The 20,248-nt window shown below is 46.3% G+C and overlaps 1 protein-coding gene across 5 annotated transcripts in view; it reads left to right on the forward strand.

Annotated features, from left to right (window-relative positions):
* The first annotated feature begins 8,554 nt into the window (after positions 1-8,554).
* The window catches only part of LOC137421403 (sodium/potassium-transporting ATPase subunit beta-1), a 36,094-nt gene continuing 24,400 nt past the window's right edge, over positions 8,555-20,248 (forward strand). The window contains exons 1-3 of one of the 5 annotated variants that reach the window (XM_078771426.1): positions 8,598-8,636; positions 11,729-11,834; positions 19,668-19,753. The gene's annotated coding sequence lies outside the window, so the exon portion shown is untranslated. Of the gene's footprint in view, positions 8,637-11,728; positions 11,835-19,667; positions 19,754-20,248 lie in introns of all 5 variants that reach the window. The other 4 variants (XM_078771425.1, XM_078771427.1, XM_078771428.1 and 1 more) reach the window with 4 other exon arrangements.

A 20,248-nucleotide genomic window follows, 5' to 3' on the forward strand; every position in this document is an offset into this window, starting at 1 on the left:
GAAGGAGATTGGGAAAGACTTCAACCTGTTACGACAATTGATCTTGGTGGAGGAATTCAAACAGTGTGTCCACGGGGACATTTAAGTACATCTGGATGAGAAGAAAGTACCAGAGTTGTATGAGGCAGCAACCGTAGCAGATGACTATGCCTTGACACACAGGATGGGGTTCCACAAACCTAACTTCCCGCCTAGAGTTAGCCAGGGGAGTTACGGAAAATCAGGTTCGGAGAACAAATTTTCATGGAGGCGGCCTAGAGAGGACTATGGTTCAAATCTGATACCGCAACTTTTAGGGATCAGAAGACTGCAGTTCCAAGACATACCTATCTTCCGGGGGGCCCGAGGCAGACCACCAGTTTTTCCTCCGGGCCTACTTGCGCTTTTTGCAACAAACCTGGGCATTTGATGTCCCAATGTTATGCCCTGAAAAGGAAAAATCAGGAGCGGAGTCAAACTAGTGCAACTCCGAATGCATTCGCCAATGCGAGAAATCGTCCTTGGAGGACAGTGCCTTGTGAAGGTTCCCATGCCAAAGTTATGGCATCACAGAACGACCTTGTCCAAGAGGGTTACAAACCTTTTATTTCAGAGGGGTTTGTGTCACTGGATGGAGACTTAACGAACCAGAGACCTGTTAGGGTATTGAGGGACACAGGAGCACATCAATCTTCTTGATGCTTGAAGGCATTTTGCCATTGTCAGAGAAGACGGCAACTGGTGTTAGTGTTCTTAGACAGGGGGTTGGTGGCTATGTTAAAGCTCCTCTTCATGTCATCCATTTAGAGTCTGAGTTGGTGTCAGGACCGGTCACTGTGGGGTTACAAGCCACTCTTCCTGTAGAGGGAATCTCTTTTATTATCGGGAATGATTTGGCCGGTGGTCGAGTTTCTGGTAATCCAATGTTGGTTGAAAAGCCGAGTATGGAAAATAACAGTGACTACTTCCAGGCCTCCCCACCCAACCACCATGAAACCTGGCTCTCAGCTCGGCCTCCTTAAAAAAGTGCTATAGATTTGCTTTGCTTTGGATTTTTGATCACAAATATATATTTTTAGCCGCGTCGCAAGACGCTGGTCATAGAGTGCCCTCTGCTGTTGTTCTTCTTCTTCTTCTTCTTCTTCTTCTTCTTGTTCTTCTTGTTGTTCTTGCAGAGAAGACAAAACCTCAAAGCTCCACCCATTCTGGGAACCATAGCTCCACCCATTGTGGGAGAGGCTTCATATAAACAAATATCCACCATTTTATTAACTCGCATAGCTTTGAGGCCTGTTTTGTAGGCCCGTGGTGTCTTCCTCTCTCACACAGTTTTATTTCAAATCAAATTCGATATATCATTTCATTTTTCACAGTCGCTAACATAGTTTTAGACTCGGTTGAAATAAAACGGGAATAAAATCCGATGAAAGTTGCCCTTTATAGAACGAAATGAATTCTCAAAGGCCTGTAACTTCAAGTCCATTGAGATATATATATTTTAAATCGCGGCATGGTCAGTCATACACCGCCCGAAATAACAGACGGGAAAATGCCGAGATATATATATTTTGTTTAAATCGCGGCATGGTCAGTCATACACCGCCCGAAATAACAGACGGGAAAATGCTGAGATATATTAAAAATTCGTCCATTTGATGACAATCGTCACGATGAAATATTTAATTTATATGTCGTCACAATAATGTGGAGAGAGGAGCATAGCTTCGTTCACGTGTCGCCACATACGGGAAATTGCCGAGATATATATTTTTAAAATCGCGGCATGGTCAGTCATACACCGCCTGAAATAACAGATGAGAAAATGCCGAGATATATTAAAAATTCGTCCATTTGATGACAATCGTCACGATGAAATATTTAATTTATACGTCGTCACAATAATGTGGAGAGAGGAGCATAGCTTCGTTCACGTGTTGCCACACACGGGAAATTGCCGAGATTTTTTTTTTTTAATCGCGGCATGGTCAGTCATACACCGCCTGAAATAACAGACGGGAAAATGCCGAGATATATTAAAAATTCGTCGCCACACACGGGAAATTGCCGAGATATATTTTCACTTTGCACAAAAATAACATCAAGTAATCAAATCAATAGGAATGTCCTGTGCCTATAACATCGACGTTATAGGCACAGCTGCATCAAGGCATTGTGTAACATCGACGCGGCTTTTGTTTTAATTAAAACTTTTTGTACTTGTTTTCATTGTCATGTTCAGCTTTTGTAATATTGATAATATAGTGCTGATGCTTTATCCAGGGTGAACTAACTTTGGAAATTCCTGTAGGTTGTTTGGAAGTTTTGTTGCTTTATTTTGGGGAATATTAATTATTGTTGCTCACGTGAATTGATCATTTGGGCGTGAGTTTTACTTTTGTTTGTTAAAAGAGTTTTTGCATGCAAAGAAAGTTTTCACTATGGTCCAACTTTCTTTCTTGAGGGGGGGAAGTGTTACGGATTTGTCACTTCCGTTGTTGTGGTTCTCATCCACTGTAAACATTTTTGGTTCCATGTACTATTATTGTTGTCGTGTAAGTGAAATAGAGATAACTGTTTTCAAAAGGTAAAATTTTTTAGTGTTTTTAAAAGAAACCGGAAACCGGATCGGGAACCGGAAGAAGAAGAGGAAGACGAGGAAGAAGAGGCGGAGCGAGGGAACTCGAGCGGGAGCCGAGCTGCGTTGAGGTTTTGAGCAAACGCTGGCGAATGGGGGTCACGAGTGAACTTTGGGTTTCCTGGGAAAGGTTTCCTGGGAGCCGAGCTGCGTTGAGGTTTTGAGCAAACGCTGGCGAATGGGGGTCACGAGTGAACTTTGGGTTTCCTGGGAAAGGGATTCCTGCGACAGAGTTGTTATCGCTGTGACAGATAAACCTGCATGACAGGTTTTGCGGTTGATTCCGAAGAGAATCGTTGGAGTGCCGTTACGTCTCGAGTACGGGCCGGTTGGCCGTTTTGCCTCGCGCCGGATTTCCCATCGCTCTAGCCTCTTCACCTCGCTTCAACAATTTCACCGCATCCAGACGTTAACCTGGTGTTTGTGTGTAACGTGGATTTTGAGTGGGAATTTGCGGTTCGCCATGTGGGGAGCCGTTGAACATCCATACCCGAAGGTGTGATTTCCCAGTCGCCTCTTGAGGACACCTTTGCCCATCTTTGGTAGTGTGACTGTCAACCGAACGGGATTCTGGTCTCGATACGACATCGTTCTGACGATCACTGGAGCGTGGATCGACTTTGGCTTGATGCTGGAATAGAGACATTGGGAATGTTCTTTTCGCTCACTTGGAGCACAGTGAGTTACATTGTACGAAACTGATGGTACCATCATAGGAATTATATATATATTGGTTGTACAATTGATTAATGTTGTTATTGTACTATTATTCTTGTGTGACCTTAATACAATACTTGTTTGTTGGTAACAATTGGTCTGGTTTCACCATTGATCTTTGACACACAGAATAACACATCTTTCTCCCGTGACTCCTCTCGAGGCTCAGAGGTACACCGTGACCGGGGTTTGGGGAGGAGCACGTAACACTCATCCTTACACAATCCAAGGGATGGCAATCCTGTGTGTGCCTCATCCTTATTCAATCCAAGCGATGATCATCCTTATACAATCCAAGCGATGATCATCCTTCCACAATCCAAGCGATGATCATCCTTACACAATCCAAGTGATGGTCACCTTTACACAATCCAAGCGATGGTCATCCTTTTGCACCTTTTTTAATGTAAAGGTGTGATGTTGGCAGCTTTCCAAGCAGATGGAAGATGACTGAGGGCAAATGACGTCAAAAGGTGTGTGTGTGTCCGTCTCCTCCATAACTGTAAAACCATGAAACCTGGTGGTCCCAACCTTTGCATGCATACTAGGGTGACTTAAAAGCGATTTCATGAATTAAAACTGGGTGTATTGATGTGTTTTTGAAGATATTTATGCTAACAGGCTTACCTTTGGTCAGTCTGCATTCAGTTTGCTCAGCTTGGGGTCTTAATTCCACCATTTTGTCCGCTCAACTCAAGTATGCCTTGCCTCAGAACAGTTCGGTTTCTGTACAATAAAGCTTCCTTTCTCCAAATGGTAATATAGCTGATCTTCATACCTATGAATCGCTGTATACCTGTATACATCGCAATGCTTATAAACGCTAGTGTTCGTGCTTTTATTTAATTTCTTCAAAGATCGAGATTCTTTTACCTCAACTGAATTTCAAATTTTTAACTGCCGAATTGACCTCAGCAGTTCCTACTATTAAAAAAGTGTTCAAATGTCTAATTCGGACATTGTGGGACACTCCTGGGATGTCAACAGTATTGTGGGAGTACCTAAGCTGGTTGGCGAGTGCTCTACAAGTAGCTTAGTAATGGAAAACCCCGCTAGGTGGAACACCCTGCTAGGTGGAACACCTCACTAGGTGGAACACCTCACTAGGTGGTACACCTCAATAGGTGGTACACCCCACTAGGTGGAACACCCCACTAGGTGGAACACCTCACTTGGTGGTACACCCCACTAGGTGGAACACCCCGCTAGGTGGAACGCCTCACTAGGTGGAACACCTCACCAGGTGGTACACCCTACTAGGTGGAACACCCCACGAGGTGGAACACCTCACTTGGTGGTACACCCCAATAGGTGGAACACCCCATTAGGTGGAACACCCCGCTAGGTGGAACACCTCACTAGGTGGTACACCCCACTAGGTGGAACACCCCACTAGGTGGAACACCACACTAGGTGGAACACCCCATTAGGTGGAACACCCCGCTAGGTGGAACACCCCATTATGTGGAACACCCCGCTAGGTGGAACACCTCACTAGATGGTACACCCCACTAGGTGGAACACCCCACTAGGTGGAACACCCCACTTGGTGGAACACCCCATTAGGTGGAACACCCCGCTAGGTGGAACACCCTGCTAGGTGGAACACCTCACTAGGTGGAACACCCCACTAGGTGGAACACCCCATTCGGTGGATCACCCCACTAGGTGGAACACCACGCTCGGTGGAACACCTCACTCAGTGGAACATCCCATTAGGTGGAACACCCCATTAGGTGGAACACCCCATTAGGTGGAACACCCCACTAGGTGGAACACCTCACTAGGTGGAACACCTCACTAGGTGGAATACCCCACTAGGTGGAACACCCCACGAGGTGGAACACCCCGCCAGGTGGAACACCCCACTAGGTGGAACACCACGCTCGGTGGAACACCTCACTCAGTGGAACATCCCATTAGGTGGAACACCCCATTAGGTGGAACACCCCATTAGGTGGAACACCCCACTAGGTGGAACACCTCACTAGGTGGAACACCTCACTAGGTGGAATACCCCACTAGGTGGAACACCCCACGAGGTGGAACACCCCGCCAGGTGGAACACCCCACTAGGTGGAACACCCCACGAAGTGGAACACCCCACGAGGTGGAACACCCCACGAGGTGGACACCCCAATAGGTGGAACACCTCTGCTCCTTCCTCAGATTGAGTCTATTTTATTTATTTATTTTGTCCCTTTTTGTGTGATCTGCTTTCATTATATTCCCCGTCACTTCCATTATATTATATGAGGCGTTGGATGAAAATACCCGAAGGCCAATCACCGAGTCGGACTGGGTCTGTGTGCTATATTTGGTGGTTGTCGCCCCAGTGGTCTTTGCAAAAAATGCGAACATACAGACAGACATCCGATGAATTTTATGTATTCGACTAGTGGGGCAACCATGGGAAACCCTCAGGGATAAACATGTATGACATTTGGACATCCTGAGTTAGATGGTGCACCAAGAGTTTTACATAATGGGTAAAAAACCTCACTCTCCTAGCTCTCCCTCCTCACACCTCTCTACTCCTCACTCCTCTCTCTTTATGCCTCACTCTGCTCCCCTTCCCCCCTCACACCTCTCTCTAACCCTCACTGATCTCCCACCCTCACGCCTCTCTCTAGCCCTCACTGATCTCCCACCCTCACGCCTCTCTCTACCCCTCACTGATCTCCCACTCTCACTCCTCTCTCTACCCCTCACTGATCTCCCACCCTCACTCCTCTCTCTACTTCTCACTGATCTCCCACCCTCACTCCTCTCTCTACTTCTCACTGATCTCCCACCCTCACTCCTCTCTCTACCTCTCACTGATCTCCCACCCTCACTCCTCTCTCTACTCCTCACTGATCTCCTATCCTCACCCCTCTCCCCCCTTTACTCCTCTCCACCCTAACTCAGCCTCTCCTTCCCCTCACTCTCCTCGCTCTCCCTCCTCACACCTCGCTACCCGTCGCTCACCTCTCCTTCTCCTCACTCCTCTCTTTCCCTCCTCACTCTCTTCTCTTCCCCCCTCACTCGCCTCTCTTTCCCCCTCACTCTTCTCTTTTCCTTCTCACCCATCTCTTTTCCTTCTCACTCCTCTCTTTCCTCCTCACTCCTTTCTTTCATCCTCACTCCTCTCTTTGCCTCCTCACTCTCCTCTCTTTCCTCCTCACCCCTCTCCCTCCTCCCCACTCCTCATTCCCCTCCTTCCCCTCACTTTTCTCTACCTTACTATTTCCTCCTCACTCCTCTCTCTACCCCTCACTGATCTCCCATCCTCACTCCTCTCCCCCCCTTTACTCCTCTCCACCCTAACTCAGCCTCTCCTTCCCCTCACTCTCCTCGCTCTCCCTCCTCACACATCTCTACCCGTCGCTCTCCTCTCCTTCTCCTCACTCCTCTCTTTCCCTCCTCACTCCTCTCTTTCCCGCCTCACCCTCTTCTCTTCCCCCCTCACTCGCCTCTCTTCCCCCCTCACTCTCCGCCCTTTTCCTCTTCACTCCTCTTTTTCCCTCCTCACTCCTCTCTTTTCCTTCTCACCCCTCTCTTTTCCTTCTCACTCCTCTCTTTCCTCCTCACTCCTCTCTTTCCTCCTCACTCCTTTCTTTCATCCTCACTCCTCTCTTTTCCTCCTCACTCCTCTCTTTCCCTCCTCACGCCTCTCTTTCCCTCCTCACTCTCCTCTCTTTCCTCCTCACTCCTCTCCCCCCCTTTACGCCTCTCCACCCTAACTCAGCCTCTCCTTCCCCTCACTCTCCTCACTCTCCCTCCTCACACCTCTCTACCCGTCGCTCTCCTCTCCTTCTCCTCACTCCTCTCTTTCCCTCCTCACTCCTCTCTTTCCCGCCTCACTCTCTTCTCTTTCCCCTCACTCACCTCTCTTCCCCCCTCACTCGCCTCTCTTCCCCCCTCACTCTCCGCTCTTTTCCTCTTCACTCCTCTTTTTCCCTCCTCACTCCTCTCTTTTCCTTCTCACCCCTCTCTTTTCCTTCTCACTCCTCTCTTTCCTCCTCACTCCTCTCTTTCCTCCTCACTCCTTTCTTTCATCCTCACGCCTCTCTTTCCCTCCTCACCCCTCTCTTTCCCTCCTCACGCCTCTCTTTTCCTCCTCACTCTCCTCTCTTTGCCTCCTCACTCTCCTCTCTTTCCTCCTCACCCCTCTCCCTCCTCTCCACTCCTTATTCCCCTCCTTCCCCTCACTTCTCTCTACCCTCACTATTTCCTCCTCACTCCTCTCTCTACCCCTCACTGATCTCCACTCCTCACTCCCTTCCACCTCTTCACTCCTCTCCTCTGCTTCCCTCATTCTCTCCCCTTGCCTCCAACTCTCCCCCTCCACTCCCCTCCTCACATAGTCACATGTTGAACCCATTTTGCTGGAATCACGTGACTGACGTTCCCAGTGCTTTGTTTCAGCCGGATGAAGCAACAACAACACGACCATCTCTTGTCCGCGCCATGACTCAATGACCACTTTCATGGAAGATTAATTTCCCGCCCAATCTACATTTCCTTCGCTTCCAAGATCTCCTGACCTTTCACCCTTAGGTCTTTTTCTCTGTGGATTTGTTTAGGAAAATGTTTTCACTTTCAGGGAGAAGCCATGGAACATTAGCATTACAGAACCCAAGGATGCTGCATTGACGAGTCTCATTATCACGTGACACACTTCACGTACTTCTTCTTCTTCCTCTTATTTAATGAACACAATAATTGCCCGAACGTGTTCTCGTGGGACTCGCCGGGGGAAGCTTGGCCCAAGTCTTTCACGAACCGGCTGGACAGTCCTGTCGTTCGACTATGGTCAGGGCAGGAATTTGTTCAGGGTGCCGGCGATAGCTCGCCGAATCTTCGCGATGGATATTTTAACATCCACAGGGTCACACATGGACGGCACACGTCACATTGACCACCCTACCCGTGAAACACTGGGATGACCGTTCATACCTGTGTCGGGATTCGAACCGAGGCTATACCATTACCAGTATACACCTTAGACCGAGTGTGCTCACCTCGAGGTTTAACCATTATTATTATTATTACTAATAGTAGTTATCCTTATCTCAAATCTCTCGGTATTATCATTTATTAAATTATCAGAGAGTATTTTGCTTGAACTTGGACTCCGACTTAAGCCCCACCCCTCACCATTTCTCAATACCTAATGAATATTCATAAGGAGGAGGGAGCTAAAAACGCAGCACTCCACACGCGCTCTTGAGGCTCCGCCCACCGAGAGGAATATATATGTGGAACAGCACGTTGAGGTCTGGGAGGGTCTTCTGAACATTCAAACGGCGCAGGCAACAAGGTACGTTTGGGCAGCGATGGCATTTATCATAAAAATTCGTGTGTTTAAAATTGTCCCGATTAAACATGTAATTATTTGGAACTTTAATTCAATAATTGATTCGAGATTGAGGTTGTTTTTGTTTCTTTAGCTTCTCAGCGATGATCATGAACCGTTGGACGGAGTGATTGAAAACAGGTGTTTGTACGCGGGGTGTGCGCGGAATTGAACGTTTTGGGCGGTTTAAAAAATGTATTTTTCCTCACAAAAATGTTTTTCCTCCAATACTCTTGGGGTTCAGAGTGGGGGGACAGTGGCGGTGTGAGGGCTGGAGGCGCCCGGGGAAATTTCCCCCATTCCGTGGGGGAAGCACCCCAATTCTCCCCATGTAAATATAGCGCCGCTCCTGGTGGAGGGGGTATGACAGGTGACACGAAAATCCAGATAATTTCAGAGGAATTGTCCCGTCCGTTGTTCGCTAGTCAACTCAATTGCTAGTTGAGTTGCTAGTTAAGAGGGGTTGTTCGCTAGTCGTTTATTTCCCCATGTTGATGGTTGGTTTACCCCAGGCACACTAGTCCGGCCGGCACGTGATCATGTGTTGCTGTGAGATTCGTGACGGCTTCTTAGGCGGTGTATAGAGTAAATTTTTATAATGATGTCCAAACTGCTTCATCTTTAGTATTCACGATGTGGCCTCTGAAACTTGTTTTTATTATTATTATTATTATTATTATTAATTTATAGTATATTTGTAATTTCAGATCTACTTGAAGCTATTAGCTCCCTTAACTGAGATTTAAAAAAATCTTAACTACAGCTCTTGATGAGAGAAGTTCGATATTAAAGGGTTTTGAATATTTTTTTTCCCATAATTTAAATTATTTAAAACCAAGGGTGTATCACATCGAGCAGCTTGCAATGGCTTGCTAAGTCAGCCGTTCCCTGGAGTGCTTGCTCGGGTGCTTAAGCCACTTGGCGAGCGCTCTACAAGCTGATTGGTAACGGGACACACCCCAGTTTGAATATTTTCCATTGCGATGGTAACTGCGAATGAAATCGACCTTTCACTTACCGAAGTGTGACGTCAAACCCTATGAAACCGTCACTTCAGATTGACCTGGACCATGTAAACGGCATCCGTTTCGGACGTGAATTGTGAAAATGGCGACTTTTCCGTGGTAACTTGATTTGTAGACCGTTCTGTGTTTGCAGTAAACTGATGCGCTCGTAAACCCCCCCCCCCCCCCCAAAAAAAACCGGTTGCGTCACGGCGTATGCCGACGTCACTGCGCACGCGGCACAAACGTTGCCTGCGTCAAATCGTACGCAGAATCGTAAGAATGATGTACACGTCGATCTGTCGTGAACGCCACGCCCCCTTTTGATCCCATTGTACCGTACTCTCCGGTTTCCATGGTAACCAAAGCGCAAATGACGTATATATCCCCTCGCAGGTGCATTAGTCGATCCAGGCCGACACGCTTGGGAATTGCGAGCATTTCCCAAATGGGAACTGAGGCAGTTGGTCAAAGGTTCCGATTCTCGGAAGACCTAAACGTCGTTGGGACGTCACCCTGACCCACTCGTCGAGAGTGACGGTGACGCTGTTGTCTCCAGGACCAATGGAGGGTTTCGGGTTGCACCAGATGGCGAACATAGCCGGAGGAATTAAACGCGGATGATCTTTATAATGGTCTAATTATAACCCGAGGAGTGGATCAGCTCTCCGGGTCTCGATATAGATAGAACTCCTTGCTGTAATTGGGAGGACCGTACAATGGCCGCTATTGTATGACATGTGTAACCACAAGCAGGTACCAACTCGAACCTGACCCCTTCCTGCCCACAACATTCGATCCGAGCATCCCGTGCAGGTGCATCTTTTACACCTGTTCGTTCTGTGAACCAGAGCAGACGCTATTTACCTGTCGGCCGGACCTATGAGGGAACAGGTTGTCGCGCATGACATGGGCATTCTGTCTGTAGAGTACGTACAGACGACTCTTACTATGACCCTTGTGGGATGGTTAACAAACTGCAGGTAGAAAACGGCTCAAATCGTTGATCTACATAACCGTGGACCGTATGGTGTACCCTGAGTACCCCCTGATCATCACGAACTACCTGCCAGGTTCGCACCAAGGGCCGCTCATGGCTTCCGATCAGGGACGGATTTAGACACTGAGGCTGTTCGGAAGGAAATTCGTGCTGATGGAAAAGGAGTCACTTGGATGGCTCCTGATGGATTCAGATTCCACTGGACCATCATTGTTACCCCTGCTAGACGAGAGAGTGTGTTTGAGTGTTTGTCTGTTTCTTTGTCCGCACAGAATAATTTTGATTTTCTCTGCAACCGTTGGTCCAATTGACAGGAAATTTTCACCATTGGTGCAACTCCACCTGTGTATTTTTTTTAATGATAATTATGACGCCATAGGTCACGTGGTTCGGCCGCCATCTTAGAAAAACCGAAAATTTTTGCACCTCCATCGCCGAAAGCGCTGCACAGAAAAAAAATTGAGACATGACTCATTGTAAAGAACTCTCCATGGGGAATAAAATATGTTGATGGTGTCATAGGTGCCTCCATTATGACGTCATAATTCGACAAGTACAAAACTTCATCCGTTGAAGACGAAATGTCTTGAGTGTCATGTCGGCATAGCTTGGTGGGAAAAAAGAATGATGACGTCATTGGTCACGTGATTTGGCCGCCATCTTGGAAAAAACGACAACATTTGCACCTCTATCTCTGAAAGCACTGAATAGAAAAAATTGAGACAGAGCTCATTGCAAAGAACTCTCCATGTGGAATAACATTTGTTGATGATGATGCCATAGGTGCCTCTATTATGACATCGTAATTCGACAAGTACAAAACTTCATCTGATCAAGATGAAATTTCTTGAGTATAATCTAGGGATAAATAGGTGGAGGAAAAAAGAATGTCATCGGTCACGTGGTTCGGCCACCATATTTCTTTTAACACAAAAGCCTTAAAAAAAAACACGGAAAACACGTCCTGGTGAGGGTCTGCAATCTATGATTGCTGTTTCTTGTTCTTCTTGTAATTGACATTCTCAATGTATGTTCCACATCTGTTCAAACAGACTTTCATCCTGACTCCGAAATGCTCCACAACTCGTCTGCAAATGGCTGAAGTGGTAGCCGGACGGTAGTCCTCCACCTCCTGCTGCAGGAAAGCCAGGGTTCGAGGTTTGTTGGTGTACACTTGACATTTGGCAGCACTCCAAAATAAACTAGAAGGGCCCCTCCGCCAGGCTGAACATTTTGTTTTGCATCCCACTGATAGGCCGGATCTGGATTCTGACCTGAACCAAAATCTAATCGGCTTGTTCTTGTCACCAAATCAACTCGTCCATCAAGTTTAGTCATAACTCGTCCATAATTTTTAAATATCATGTTATATATCGCTTTTCACCGGATCTCTCAATGGTGAAGAATCACACACACACACACACACACACACACACACACACACACACACACACACACACACACACACACACACACACACACACACACACACACACACACACACACACACACACACACACACACACCAGGTCCACCAAGTTTCGTCCAAATCCGTCTGCAACTTTTTGAGATATCTTGTTCAGACAAACAGACAGGGGTGACAACATAACCTCCACCCATCTTCGGTGGTGGACGTAAAAAATCCAATGGATTCAAATCAGGGCTGTGGGGTGCCCACTCATGCGCTGTGCCCAGGCTGATGACACGATTTCCAAACAGCTGGTGGAGCAAGCTGATGGTTTTGCGTACAGTGTGCGGTGGTGCACCGGCCTGCATGAAACATGCGTGTCTGAGTTGGTTTGGAGACGGTAGTTGAGCGAGATCATTGTGGAATCGGCACAAGACCTCGTGGTACCGGTCATCGTTGACTGTCTTACCATTAGCGTCCTCTAACCAATACGGCCCCAGCATACCCCCATCTGGCATTCAATGTACAGAAGCAAGTGGACTTTGGGCCCTTGAGAGACATCTCAGACACCTTAGGAGGCTCAGCACCCCAGAAGACGTTGTGATTGTTGATAGCCCCCATTGAAATGGAATTGTGGCTTCATCATGGACCCACAAGGAGTTGATCCAGGTTTGGTACCTTTCCATTCGGTCACTGAACCAATCACACAATTGGTACTGGTCTTGCCATGTCATTCCGAGCTAGTTCATGCCTTACAGACATGATGTAGGGGTGGAGCTTAAGTTCGAAAGTGAGAATGTTTGGCATAGGTGAGGCTGAGATCACCAGTTCTCAGGAACGGTGGGATTTCTTATGATTTCCGATAGCTAAATCTCTCAAGATCAATGTTCCCTTGGTCCCTGGTAACCATTGGTGAGTGGCCACTGTTGCCTTTATTTTGGATTTTCATGCTCCCATGTGCTTGGAAGTGCTCCACAAACTGCAGAATGCTCCCATTGGAAGGTCCATTACAGGTGTGGACATTGTAATACCGACAGTATCGTCGGCGCACCTGCACGTAGGATTTTGTCTCAAACCACAAAGTCACGATTTTCACTATGTTCCACTGTGAACACCATAGTTGAGGTAGAGTCCTACTGACTATTTGTTAGAAATGGCCCACCACCACCACCATAACCTTCAAGAGAAGGGTATAGCATTAGAAACAGAATGAATATCAGGCTGCTCAAATAGGCCAGCGTATCTCTGTGTATTATCTCCATAATTCGGTTTCAGAAGATGGAATGGAGTCCTCCCTGGATTCGAAGTATCCACCTTCATTTCGGTGAAGGATTGTGCTTCATGGGCCAAGTTGTTCAGTTTTGTTCCGCGGTCTCTTTTCAGGATCGTCACCGAGCCCCACACGGTCTTTAACTGTAGTTGGTTTGTGGTGATGTTCCCAGCGGCGGTTTGTACAGGATCTTTAATGTTCTTCTTCATCATTCCCAATGCTCCAATTATCACTGGTACAATTTTGGTGCTCTTCAGCTTCCAGGATCTTTTCACTTCATTTTTGAGGTCTTGGTATTTGGTCATTTTCTTCATTTCTGTGTTTCGGCCAAAACCACTGGGTACTCTCGCCTCGATTAGCAATGCCTTCTTTTCTTTTTTGTACCTCAGTACTATATCCGGTCACAATGCTTTGTTTTCTTTGTTCAGGCTTGATGGGATCGTCAGGTCATACGTGAGCGTTGGTTCCTTGTTTTCAATGATTGATTTTGGTTCATGTTTCCATGAGTTTTCTGGAACTGGGATATTGAGATTTTTGCAGATGTTCCAGTGGATTACTCGACATGCTTTGTTGTGCCTTTGGGTGTACAGCTGCTCTTACATGAGTGTTTTACATCCCAATAGGAGGTGACTTGTGCTTTGTTTCTACCTTGCAGAACCTATGCTTGTCTGATTGACTCAGTCCCACCATTTTCTCAAAGTCATTGGTGTAGTGTCCTTCGTCTTGAGCATTTATAATGATTTGTTTTCCATCCCAGTTGATCTTACTTCTTAGCCATTCCAAAGCTCCTTCATTGTCTCCCCAATATGTCCAACTCCTTTTATTTAAATTTTTTATGGTGTATCTCATAGAGCAAAGCTGTCTGGAATAGAGTTTCTGTCTGTATGTCCCCACAAATGTACACCAATCAGATAGTCCAGTCATTCTAGTGAACTTTTACCCCTAACCCACCACTAATTGCAAGAGAGAAAAAAAAAGATATTTTTCTGAAACATGTCGATCCTCTGAACAAATACATAAAATTATACTCGATTATAATGAGTGGATCATACTTTATTTTCAGATTGAACGAGAGCCGTGACCGAGAGGTGGAGTGACGCTTGCAGTGAGATTTGATCAGTGTGCTGAGGACAGTTAAATGCTGTGGTCATTGTGAATATGTCGTATTATATTTAATTTATGATTGTTTAAGGTTTTATTTTTATTTTTAAAAGCAGTTTTTTTACATTTCATTTTATAATAAACATGTTCAAATTTTGTATTTTTATGAACCTATACATTTATAGTAGGACAACACAGGGAATAAAATGTAATCCTAAGTTCCCTCTCTCTTCAGCAACATGGGTGATATCGACTGTGTCTTCTGTAAGAAACCCCTCTCCAGTGATCCAACCAGTACACTGACGGATAAAGGTTGTACAAGGATCGAAGAAGCTGGACGTGAGCATGGTGAAGAAGTCCAAGTCCATCCAGGACAGGCAGTTCATACAGATTGTCGTAGGGTGTTCTGCAATGTGAGAGACATTGAACTTTCTCTGAAGCGAAAACGTGTTTTGTCTGAGGCAGACAAAGGGAGGTGCCTTCGTTCAATGGATTCAGCGTTTGACTGCAGAACTCAGTGTCTTTTCTGTGGTAATCCTGACAAGTACCAGGGGAGGAAAAAGGACCATATGTTGATCCAGGTTAAGACATTCGACTTCCAAAATCATGTGTCTGCTGACTGTGAAAATCGATCTGACAACCGGTCGGGTACTGTGAGGAGCAGAATGGCATTTGTTGGCGATCTACACGCAGCAGATGCGGTATACCATAAGGTGTGCAGTGTTAACTTTCATACAAAGAAACAGATACCACTCAAATTCCAATCGGAAGAGGCGTCTTCATCAAAAAAGCAGAAGCTTGGTCGACCCAAGGACCAGATCAGACATGAAGCGTTCCTGAAGGTGGCAAAGTACCTTGAGGAAAATGATGAGGAACTAACCACAATTAGTGATTTAATTGGGAAAATGGAGGACTTCCTAGTAGACACTGGCTGTGATGCATATGGTTTTTCATACATGAAGGATAACCTTTTCAATCACTTTGGTGATAAGATTATAATTGCAGACATTAATGGAAAATCAAATGTTGTGACATTTAGGGGTGTGGCATCATCGATTCTTCATGACTTCTATCGTCAGCAAAAGGAAAGGGACCCTGAAACGAAAAAGTTGCGCCTGATCAAGACAGCTGCTGATATCATTAGAAGTGACATAAAAGAGGTATCTCAAAATAAGGACATTTACCCGACTACTTTCGATATGTCCAATGTCAATGCTGCAACCAAGTTCCTACCTGAGTCACTAAAGCTCTTGCTCGAAATGCTGTTTGTGGGGAAAGGAAAAGACTTAAAAATCTGCTCACTGGGACAGGCGATCATGCAAGCCGCGAGGCCTAGGATCCTTCAACCTCCACTGTTGGTGGGTCTTGGAATCCAAATGCACTTCCATTTTGGTTCTCGATTTCTCATAGACACGCTCTTTGCACATGGGTATAGTTCATACACGGAGGTGCAAACGTATGAGCGCAGCGCAGCAGTCACGTGTGGAACAGACATCCCTGGTTTTACCCCTGGACATTTCATCCAATATGTGGCGGACAATGTTGACCATGACATCTGCACATTAAATGGGAGAAACACATTCCATGGTATGGGCATTATTGCGAGTGTGACCCCGAAAACAGTCCGGACACTTCAGATTGCCCGTAGAGCTGTCTCGGCAGAGGACATCGCACAAGTGGGGCGAATCAATATACGACCTTTCACATCGGCATGTGGAGGAATGCAGTCCTTTCTCTACGAGAAGCTTCCAGCCTGTACCGACTTGAGACAAATCAGCTCAAATGTTGACCTCCTCTGGAAGGTTTCGCTTACTGTTCGATCACCTCGGCCCTCTCGGACAGGAATGATGCAGATGGTACACAAGGGAGAACATCCGGGTGAGGCATCAATAATGTTTCTGCCCATGATTGATCTCAGTCCAAGTGACTTGGACTGCATCAACTCCACACTGCATTTCGTTTGTGAACATGCGCAGAGATATGGTGTAACCCCGATACTGACATTTGATCAGCCACTTTGGTGGAAAGCTCTCACCATAGTCAAGAGTGAGCCAGCGGACAGCAAACTTCACTCGATTGTTCTAAGACTAGGAGGATTCCATACACTCATGAGTTTTCTTGGGTGTATTGGCCACCTGATGTCTGGTACTGGACTCAAAGAGCTTCTGGAAGTTGCATATGCCAGCAACACTACAACCCACATGATGAGTGGCAAAGCCGTGTCTAGAGCTATACGTGGACATCTACCCGTTGATGCAGCACTCGATGCAAAACTTGCTTCGAAGGTATTTCAGATGAACCTCCCAAGTGATGGAGACAGCGAGCGTACAGTTCCAGCAGAGCTCAATGATGCAGGCGACTTGTTTGACGGTCTGATGTCGGGTGACCAAGCAGTGTCAGACATCGAGTCATCGAAGGTGATGCAGGTCATTGGAGACAAAATCAATCAGGTGATTGATACAATAAGGCATCAACGGACAGCGAGACTGTGGTTACAATACATGGAAATGGTGGACATTATCCGTTTTTTTCTGAAATCTGAAAGAACAGGGGATTGGATGCTTCACTTGCATATCTTGCAGTTTCCGGACACAGACACTACACAAAGTGCCTGCACATATATCTGCAACTGATGACCGAGTTACCAAAGGACCATCCAGAAGTACATCAGAAATTTCTCCAAGGATTCCAAGTTGTCCGACGGAGCGACAGATACTGGGCTGGTCTGTCTACAGATTTAGTCATCGAACAAGTACTTATGAGAAGTCTGAAGACATCAGGTGGTCTGACCAGGGGACGAGGGATGACAGACACAACGCTCAGTCTGGGTCATGGCTAGTCCTTTCTTTGCAGAGGTGAACAACGCCCTCCAACACCTCACTGATGTGATGTATGTGACAAGTGAACAGCACAAGGATCTATCAAAGTCTAAAAGTCAAAGCAGTGATAAACGTTGTGGTTGTCGGAAACTTGGGCTGCCTTGCACATTTGCATGTAGGGAGTGCAGAGGTATTTGTGCAAATGCAGACGAATCAGTGGACGTTTTCGAGGATGCTGATGATAGTGACCATGGAAGAGACGAAGTGACGTGTTAAATATTGTGAACGGACAGAAGGACATTGGGTACAAATAATTGTGGTAGTGTATTCAAACATGGTTAAATAAATAATTTAGAGTTGATTTGGTGTATTATTAAGAGTGATATTGTCATATAATTAATTTCCAAACATTGCGGTAGTCCGAAAAGTTCCCAAATCGGAAAGGACCTGAAAAACCATGTTCCACTCAATATATTTAAGTATAATTTTGGGCAGATATTTAGTAGACATCAAGGTCTCAGAAAAGTATTACTTCGTTTCTCTTGCAATTAGTGGTGGGTCCATTCACATTTTGACTGGACTAAGAGCTGAGGATGTGGTCACATGACAGGGGGACGTGTTTAGTAACCATTACAGTTGCATATTTTCCCAAAAGGAAATCTAATAACCTTCTGTGGAATGTTTCCTGAATACAGAAATTCCTGAATACAATTATGATTTTGAAATGCGGTCGACACGGATCTTGCTCCCGAATCCGGAAGTGAGCAGATAACGGTTCGCTGGTTTGATAAATATCTCGATACAATCGTGATTTAACATTATATTTTGATATATTGATACTATAATAATAATAATTTGTGATTGGAATGATGAATGATGCTTGTTTGGAATATAAATATAGGGAACGTGCTGTCGATGTCTGCCGTTGGACTGAAGGAGGCACAGGAATGTGGAATTTATTGGTTCATCGTTTGCCATTCGCCGTATTTTGACCCAAGTCATTCACGAACCGGTTGTCCATGCCTGAAGTCAAAAACATTTAATACTTGAATTATTTACTAACTGGTATCCCCATTCAGGTCATACTACCTACCCTCTTCAACTAAAATATCGAACAAGCCCGGCTACCTGTTAGACTATCGGTCTTGTTTGTTTTTATTTTTTTCTTGCTCTTGTCTCTCGGTTGTCACTGTAATATCCATTGTTATTTCATCTTGCATTTTTATTTTGTCTTTTTTGCAATTGTTAGGGCTGTAATTGTTTCTGTTTTGGTTTGGTGTGTGACATCTACAGTCTACAACATTCACATTTTCTAGATTTGTTACGTACCCAGATTCAGGCAATCAGCGTAAAAAAATAATCTTGCTATAATTCACCAAATGTCCGTCTGTCCATTCGAAGGTACCGCAAAAACCGTTCAACCGATCGCAACGATATTTTGGGTGGGTATTCCTGGGACCCCGGGAGTAAAATCGGCTATATTGTTTTTCCAAACATGATGGAATAATATTGCTGCGGTTTTGAGATTGGCACATTGAAGTCATTAAAGGTTAAAGGTTTGCCCCCCATAGTTGGTCACACGGGCAACGTCTAGGCCCATTTGTAGTATAGTTATGTCTTAGTATGTGTAAGAATAGGCCATTTCCCTTAGTACCTGCGTTGTGTAAAGACAGGAGAGTAGGCCCCATTCATTTTGCGTCCACCCTCCAATTCTACCTCTATGGGCGCAATCCATCCCGCGCCCCATTTGGCTGACCACTAGTCAAGCTAACACGAGGTAGGCCTAAAAAGGTGGGGGCAGCATTGAGGTCGGGAGCGGCCGAGATGATGACGGTAAGAGCCACCAGCCAATCAGAGCTCGAGCGGAATGGCGTGAGAGGGCGTGGTGAAGCGCGTCTGGTGAGTTCCAGAAGGTTCGCGGGGTGTGCCTATATAACCCGCTGCGGAAAGGACTTGGAGGACTCGCATGCATACGGCAGTGGCAAAGGACCTGCTCGTAAAGGACTTGTTTGAGAACTCACACACACACACACACACACACACACACACACACACACACACACACACACACACACACACACACACACACACACACACACACACACACACACGAAGAAGAACGTGCATCACTCGCCATTGAACTTTGACCTCACATTAGAACGTGCACGCCAGGAGATAGAAGAGGCATTGAACCGTACAAGTACGCGGGCGCAGCCAGACGCGCCGGTAACGCATATAGCGCTTTTCAGTCACGCGAGTAAGCACGGCCATAGCTGCAAGTGAATAACCGCCAGCCGCGCCAAAGTCCGCTCCCTACCATTCGCCCCGTGATAACCCGCTCTGTTCAGGCGACACGCGGCGAGCTCATGCTTTCACCTACTTCCATCTCCAAGGGACATGCCGGGGACCGGAGGAAGCTGCACAAGAGCCATCCCTGGACGCGCTGGTGAACATCAACCTGCCCATCAGCAATCCCCGTGTGAGTGTGTGTGTGTGACGGGCCCGTTTGTCCAGGGGTATTAAGTAAGACTGTATAAGGCTGCTCTGTGTCCCTTTCCTTCTACCATTGTATAGTGTAAATAAATTCTGTTCTTTCCTTTCCAATTCGATCGCCTTCGTGATTTCTCCATTGGCTAAGTGTGGTACGAATAAGATCGCTCCAATCGGGTCTAGTGAGTAATAACGGCGCGGGTCACGTGTACACAACCGCTCGGCATATCACCAACACACGTGGTTCATGCTGGGCTTATTTCCTCACTTCCAGGGCAGCGCTCGTACTTGGGTAACAGCGAATTTGGTCCTGAAACCCTATTTAGCGCTGTACGGAAGGGACGTAATAGGTCCCGGGTCGCGCCAGGTCAGTCAGACAAGGGGACAAATCCCCCCTTGGTAAGGGGAGAAGGCCGGCGGCAGATCCGCAACAATATTTACCGATATGAACAGTGATGTGGCTTTTGTTGAAATTCTACAAATA

This window comes from Myxine glutinosa, chromosome 2 (genome assembly GCF_964187855.1).
Source record: "Myxine glutinosa chromosome 2, kmMyxGlut1.1, whole genome shotgun sequence".
Lineage (NCBI taxonomy): Eukaryota > Metazoa > Chordata > Myxini > Myxiniformes > Myxinidae > Myxine > Myxine glutinosa.